The sequence below is a fragment of the Drosophila eugracilis genome, unplaced genomic scaffold (assembly GCF_018153835.1).
Source record: "Drosophila eugracilis isolate 14026-0451.02 unplaced genomic scaffold, ASM1815383v1 contig_1963, whole genome shotgun sequence".
Taxonomy (NCBI): domain Eukaryota; kingdom Metazoa; phylum Arthropoda; class Insecta; order Diptera; family Drosophilidae; genus Drosophila; species Drosophila eugracilis.
The window spans coordinates 149,014-157,326 of NW_024572825.1; the positions used below are offsets into that span (position 1 = coordinate 149,014).

Below are 8,313 nucleotides of genomic sequence, written 5' to 3' on the forward strand. Positions count from 1 at the left end.
CCAAAAAAATGCCGAAAAAGTGTCGATCCAGCATTTCTAATATAATATATAAACGACTTTTTAAAGTTTTTCATACCCTCAAAGTGGAATTCCTTTAGATTTCGTTTTTATACCCGTTATTCGTAGAGTAAAAGGGTATACAAGATTTGTTGAAAAGTATGTAATAGATAGAAGGAAGCGTTTCCGACCCTATAAAGTATATATATTCTTGATCAGAAGCAAAAGCGAAGTCGATTGAGCCATGTCCGTCTGTCCGTCCGTCCGTATGAACGCTGAGATCTCAGGAACTATAGCAGATACAAAGTTGAGATTAAGCATGAAGATTCTGGAGGTCCCGGGAGAGCGCAAGTTTATTTCAGCATCCTGCCACGCCCACTCTAACGCCCACAAATCGCGAAAAACTAAAATCGCTAAAATCTCGGGAACTATTAGAGCTAGAAAGTTGAAATTCAGTGGGTATATACGTTGGATGCCAGCGCATCTTTAAGTGATACTATTATCTGACGGTTTTCGCATTTTCAAGAAAACCTGATATCTCGGTAACTATAAGTGATAGAAAGTTCGGATTAAGCATGTCGATTTTTATGATGGTCACGCCCACCCTAACGTCCACAAAACCCAAAAACCAAAAATGCGGGAACTATAAGAGATACAAAATTTTGCTAAGAATACGTATTTAAGAGATGCCTCTCTTGCCACGAAGTTGCATTCGCCCACGCCCACTCTAACGCCCACAAACCGCGGAACACTGTGGCGTCTATAATAATATTATGAATGCCTTCGTTTGACGTTGTATAACTTATTTCTGTTTATATCTATCGATTTGCCAAAGATTTTTCAAATCGGAACATTATTTCGCCATTTATAATGAAATTAAGGTTATAAGGCCTCACATGGGCAGTGACGTCACTATAAGCATACTCAACATGCTTCCTCTGACAACAGGTGGGGCCTTGTGAATTTCCACTAGCAAAATTAATATTTTAAAATTGTGGAATACAGTAACGGGTATCTTATAGTCGCGGGACTCGACTATAGCGTTTCCTCTTGAGTAGCTAGAACATAGGACATAGGCTGATTATAATACATCAGTTTTACATTTGGGTGACTTGATTTTAAAATTTTAACCCTTTTTTTGACCCTTTACTATCTCTTGGATGAGTCACCTGAGAACTCACCCCTACCCTGAAGTGTGCACTCAGGTCTGCTTGTGCGTGGACTGTGTGCTCAAACGTTTGATTTGGATGAGTCTGAGCTTAGCCTGTTTCCAAATGATGATCACATTTTTAATGAGATAATTGAAAATGAACCATTGACAAAATATCAACAACTTATGGATGACGGACAGGATAGTGTTTTAATGGATGTTCTCTTAAGATTAGATTCCTAATATTTGTATATTTGTCTTACAACATTTTGAAATAAAAACACGTTATATAAATTCAATATTTAAAGTTCTTGTTCTTTATTAGATATTTCTCTTTCGTTTTATTTATACTTTTTAATTCAGCTTCGTGCATCAATATCATGTGCATATTAAAATCGTCTCGCAGCCAAAATTTCCGAACATCAGTACATAAATAACAGTAGTAACAAAAGGACTTTGATTTTGTATAGCTAAAGTTCTGTACTTTTAAGGTATAAACTTTTAGACTGATGCGCGTAGTAAAAGATTTTGATTCTGAGCATAACTCACAATGAAACTTGCCCATTTTGATGTGAAACTGAACTGAGTTTGTTTTATAAAAAATACATCTATTTTAAAGGGTTTAAAATGAAATTTTGTATATTATATACTTTAACTATGTTGTACACCTGTATATATAATATATACATATATATATATATATAATGTGTACATGAAAGAGTGAAATAGGAATATTCTTTCATGTATAAAGGACCATGTAATTCATGTAACAAATTAGTATTCAACGACTAGTGACTAGAACACCACGACTCCAATCTCTAACCAATCAAAAATGGTATATAAACACTTCTTTATGTATATAATCCTTCCTAATCTACTTTTTCCTCATAGGATTTCTTAGAGACCCTAAATGAATCAAAACCTGTTATTGGTTATACGAAAATTGAAGATCTATGTATTGGGTTTGATTATAAGATCACCGGATGTAAATTAAGGAAAACACCTTATGGAACTTATGGACTTAGCGGAAAAGGAGTTAATACATTCAAAGTTTGGATTCCACTACAAACTTTGTCCTTGGAGTGATGAAGATGCTACATCTGGACCAGACACATGTCAGTGTCATATGCTACCGATATTAGAAGACAAGGCCCATAATATTATGCTTAAGTGTTATAAGTTAAATAAGAGATTGTATCGCTCCGAAATATTAAATAAACTAATCTGATATAACAAAACTATTTTTTATTTTACTTCTTGAAAATTTTCTTTCTTCTTTAAGTACTTGTTTATCATTATAGGTAAAGTCGTATTTCCTGAATTTTTTCAGGAAGCAGTTAAGTGATTTGTTTTTACATTTAAAAAGTCCGAACAGCATACAGTAATGACCACAGGTGTTAGAAAAATACCCTTGGAGTTGTTGTTTATTAAAAAAATTTTTATGTGCGTTTGATCTTAAAAATATTATAAATTCCTTTTTCTGAGGATATTGACCATAAGAATGAAAAAATTCTGCTGACTTAGGGCTATCAAAATAGAAGGCAATCCAATGAGTCTTGTCTGAAGGATCGGTGTTCGCAATAATAAGAGCAGGATACTTTTTTATAGTTTTAGGTAACTGGTCCAAAGGGAAAACTCCTTTAAAAATCGCTTGTGTTTTTTGTATGCTTATCAATATCAATCATGGAATCGTATTCGCAGTACACCAGACAAGTTACTGCTTCAGAAAGTGGTTCTGAGAATCTTCCTTCGATTCGTATAGTTCCTTGGGTTATTAAATTAGCACAGACAGTCGAATTTGAATGATCGGCAGTTAGGTCAAAAGCCAATATAAAACTGTTTGTGTCAAACATTTCCTTTGTAATTTGCAGACCACGATCATAATGTTTTATCCCACTAGATCTGAATAGCATATTATAGCCCCGTGAGCTCTGAACATTTTCACCATTCGAGTAATCAAACTCAAGAGCTTGAGAAGGAACTTGAACTCCATTGACCAATAAGTTAAATCGTTGAATTTTAAAATGTTCAAAATGAAATGGATCTAAACCACGGTTTCCTGAGTATGAACGGTTTTTAACCATACAAAAGGCTAGAAAATTGGGTAGCTGTCCAATAACTGCATTGTCTATAGATATTATTATTATTTCCTGGGTATATTGTGAAAGATTTTACTTCAACCTTATTGAAAGGGTATATAGCATTTTTGGTCTGTAAAACTCGATGGTGAGCCAATAAAATGCTTGGGTTAACTGTTATATGATTCATGAACAGTTGAGCTTCCAGTATCTTTAAATTTGACTCAGTACCAGTTTCCATTAAATAAAATGCAGTCTTTTCAATATTAAAATTAATTCTTAAATCAACATTATTTACTAGCAGTTTTGGTTGATTAAATATATCACCGTGGATTTTTCCGAAAAGTTCCACCTTATTACTATTTTGAAATAAATTTTTAAGCTTTAGATTGGTATCTGGATAAACATATTTCCCTGCCGTTATTCGTCCAAAATTCGGGAAATATCCTTGGAAGGCTAAGTGACTTTCTGAGGCATCACTTCCATAGTTTAAAACCGTTTGCAAATACGATCTATAATGATAATTATTATCACTTTGCGATACTAATATATTATTTAAATAAACTGAGGAACTTCTAAATATAGAGTATAAGATATTGTTCATTACACCGACATCGTTTCCTACAATGCCGGTGCTATCGTAAATAAACACTTGATAGGTCTCGATATGTTTCACCATTTCCTAAACAGACAAATTCTATTGATGATGCTCCGTCTAAAGAAGCAATTGGGTTATATGAAACTTCTTCAGTTCTTATAATGGAACTTTGCGTGGGATGTGGTGCAAACAAATCCAGTTCACTCTTCATGCACTCGATATGGCTATTCATTTTGTCTTTGAAAAAATGTCGCTAATATTTAATTTTCTTATAGTTCTTTTTCGTTTATGATGCGGTTTGGTTTGTTTACGCTGTTGCTTGGATGTTAAATGATGTCGTTTTTTTCTGGTGCCTCGCTTTTATTTATTTTTCCTTCCCCGTTTTGGAATCGGGTTATTTTATCAATTGCTCTATCTGATAAATATTTCAAAGCAATTTTGCTCTGTTCTTGCAGGATATTTCTTAAGGGCTTTCTCCCGATTTCATTGATTACAGCCTTTCCAGTAGCAGCAGCCTGACTTTTTATAGCAGTTATACCCGAAAGAAAAAGTGGTTTAGCTTTACCCTTAATTTACGTTGTTGATCATTAAGCTTCACTTTTGTCACTGCTTTTCTTTTAATATCTTCTTTATCGTCTAAAAAAGAAGTCTCACTTAATTTTCGCTTATCGTTTAACAACTTTGTCCGTTCCTCGGTCTTAAGTTCTCCTTCATCACAATCAGTTGTTAAATTTGCAAGGTCTTCATTTTTTGGTAATTTTTCTTCATATTTTATTATTGATTCTGAAGTATTCGGTTTTGCATCATTCCAATCTAATATTTGAGTTTAATTAATTCTGCTAGATATAGGGGTTGATTTTGAATCAATATATCGAAAGTTAAATGATTTATTACGGTTTTTGTTTTGGTAGTAGCAAAATTCTTGCCCTATTTTTATCCATTTGTCATAATCACTTATTTTATTGTTATTCAAAATTGGTAAAAATTGTATATCTATTAGTTCACTACCCCGGTCATTGTTTACCAGTTTTTGGTATTCGTTGGGATGCATTAGAACTACTTTGCTTAAGTTATGTTTATTTTTAATCATCTTTTAAAATTTTTCCAAAAATTTCGGAAAGCAATGAACTAATAAGAATAGGTAGGAAACCACCCTTCTAAATAAGAACTTTTCTCTTGAAGCTTAGGGTACGCTTTGGACATGAGAGATATCGCAATGCATTTTTATACTTTTTAAGAGCATTAAGATGTGATTTTGTAACTTTATGATTGCCTTGTAATGTGTTTAAAACAATCTCTACTAATGTTTTTACGAGGTCACTATCATTATTACTTATAATTGCCTTTCGAAGTTTATTGTTGGCCTTTTTGAGCACATACAATAAATGTTTGTTCGCTTTCAAGCGATTTAGATTCTTTTTGTAAACCATTTTCGTCTGCAAAGCACACGGTATATTCAGAATTAAAAATATCCGTTCTAAATCTTAAAAGATCGTTGATTCCTTGAGTAAGATCAATAAGTAAATATCCGTGTGGTTGTTCTGTTACTTCCTTATATATTCTAAATAACTCAGTTGGATTTTCAGGATAAATTTGTCTTGCTAAACATTGAAATTGTAGTTTATCACGAGGGTTTTTAAACATCACAATATATTTTGTGTTTAATGATATGTCTCGGGTATGCGATGACTTATGGAATATATTTTGAGTTACAACTATTACGGATAAATTCCTATGATGTGATCCTTTTGTAAAGAGCTCACATACATTTTTATTAAAAGCCCCCATCATCAAGACATCCAATATTAAAAGAAAAATAGATTTTTTATCGTATCCTTAAACTACATTAGGTTTATTTATGTTTTTCCTGATCGCGTTTTTTAGAGCAGTTCTTCTAGAAGTGAGTATCAGATCCACAATAATTACAATAAATCAGTTGTGTGTATCCCCCTTTGCGCGGATCATCATCAAACAAACCCTTGAATGACTCCATTGTATAAGACAACTTGTAGGTTCAACTATTTATTTATTACTGAAGCTTAAACATACGTTATAGTATTACAATATACTTCATAATTTGAGTTTTCCAATATTACAAATAGCTTAAACAAATTATTTAGGGAACACCGTAGAGGAAATTTTGTCTTTTGTATTTTACAATTGGTGAAAAAATTGGGTAGTTGGGTTAAGCTTCTTCCGATATCTATATCGATTATGGTCGCTGACAAATACTTTGATAAAAATTTTTTTTATTTTCACCACGAACAATAATTGAACTATACTTATTGAGTTGGCAGAGAATATCTTCTAGGGTTGTATATGGTATATCTCCAGCGGACCATTCCAAACAATTTATATTTTGTTGATTTAAATGTTGCTGCTTAAGAGTTTCCTTATCCAATTCTTTTATGTGGAATGGCGGTTTGAAATGAAAGAAATTTGGTATAACCGTTCCTGCTGGCATGAATGCAAGCTCCTTGACAAAAACTTGTTTGTTGTGTTCAAATAAATATTGAAAATCAACAATAACGCTTGAATTACGATCTACAGTGTTCATGATGGTTTGAAATTTTGAACTGGACTGAGGGTGTACATGCGAAGGCCTTTTCCTTTATATACCGGACAGATTAGAATAAAGTTTTAGTTAAAATAAAGTGCTCTAACCAAATGGACATGTGTGTACCGAAAAGAAATAAAACTTCACGAAAGAAACAGGACCATGACGTCATTTTTGGATTCGAATACTATGTTGTACATAATTTAAAGTTGAAATGTGGTTTATCCACTTCTAAAAAATTTATGCCTATGATCTGGATGCAGCAAAGTAAAAGTAATTTGGTTGGATTTGATAAAGACGAATGGATGCAACTTCTCACATATAAGGCATATATTCAGTTGAAACTGGACCAGTATGACTTCTTGATGCCTGACACAATTATTGATAACCCCTGCAAGTCATCTATGAAATGTAATTTTAGATTTAGGAAATCTGATAATCAGTATGTTTTTGTAATTAATCAGTATGGTAACAAAATTGAGTTTGACTCTGAGTCCTGGAGATCCTTACTAAGACTTGGTATATTTTTTACAACCTTCCTATGTTGGAATTCAATATTACGACAGCAAGTGGTATATCTTTACTATAATCATATTATTCCTAAGTGTGTGTCATTACAAAAGTATGACATTCAGTTAGCTGACTTAGAGGGTTCTTTCGGTAAAGATGTACAAATAGATTTAACACGATTATGTTTTGAAATTTCGAAAAAGATGCGTAACGAATTAAAAAGAGATGTACTTCTATATAAGCAGTCCATATTAACTAAGCAAATATCACTATCAAATAAAAAATAAAACAAAATAAAATAAATCAGCAACCTAAAATGAGTAAACAACAAGTTGTTGATGAAATTCACAAACCGGCACGCAAAAACTTTTTGCGTCGTAAATTTGTTCAGAAGGGGATTAATGATACATGGCAAATTGATTTAGTTGAAATGATACCCTTTAGGAAAGAAAATAGAGGGTATAGATATTTATTGACTGTTATTGACACATTCTCAAAGTATGCATACGCTGAAGCTGTAAAGTCAAAATCCGCACTAGATGTTACAGAAGCAATGAGAACTGTCTTTAAAGCGAGCAAAAGTAAACCAAAGAATATTCAGTCAGATCAAGGAAAAGAATTCTTTAATTCAACATTTAAAACATTAATGAGCACATTTAATATAAATCATTATCACACTTTCACACATCTTAAGGCTTCAATATGCGAGCGTTTTAAACGAACATTAAAAAATCGCATGTGGAAAATGTTTAGTATGCAAGGAAATTATAAATGGATTCATAACATAAAATATCTTGTAAACCAGTATAATCATTCATATCACCGAACCATTAAAATGAACCCTGCTGATGTTTGCGTTAAAAATGAGGAGTTCATTTTGAAAACGGTGTATAATTTCCCTAAAGTTTTTCCAAAACATAAATTTTCTGTAGATGATTTTGTTCGAATAAGTAAATATAAGGGCGCGTTTATGAAGGGATATGAACCCAATTTGACAACGGAGGTTTTTAAAGTTATAAAAGTTAAGTCTACATATCCAGTAACATATGAGATTCAAGATTACAGAGGCAACTCTATTGATGGGTCATTTTATGAACAGGAACTACAAAAAGTTAAAGATAAGAATGCATTTCTGTTAGAAAAAATACTTCAAAGAAAAAATAATCAAGTATTCGTTAAGTGGAGTGGATTTCGTTCTAGTCACAACTCGTGGATTCCTGTAAATAAAATTCTTAAATAATAAAACGCACTTAGATATATTGTTAAACATTTATTTATTCACATATTTTTCTTAAAATAAAATTTGTTTAATACAAAATATATTTACATACTTTACAATATATTATTATCATGATCACTATTTATAATACGTTCAATTTTATAATGACCATGAGCTAATGTATTACAATTATCTGGTAAAATA

At 32.1% G+C, this 8,313-nt stretch overlaps 1 long non-coding RNA gene across 1 annotated transcript; it reads left to right on the top strand.

Moving 5' to 3' along the window:
* Positions 1-1,906: 1,906 nt before the first annotated feature.
* On the top strand, positions 1,907-2,161 carry LOC108112556. The gene is made up of 2 exons (XR_001772661.1): positions 1,907-1,982; positions 2,039-2,161. It is a non-coding gene; the product is annotated as an uncharacterized LOC108112556 (long non-coding RNA).
* Positions 2,162-8,313: the final 6,152 nt, after the last annotated feature.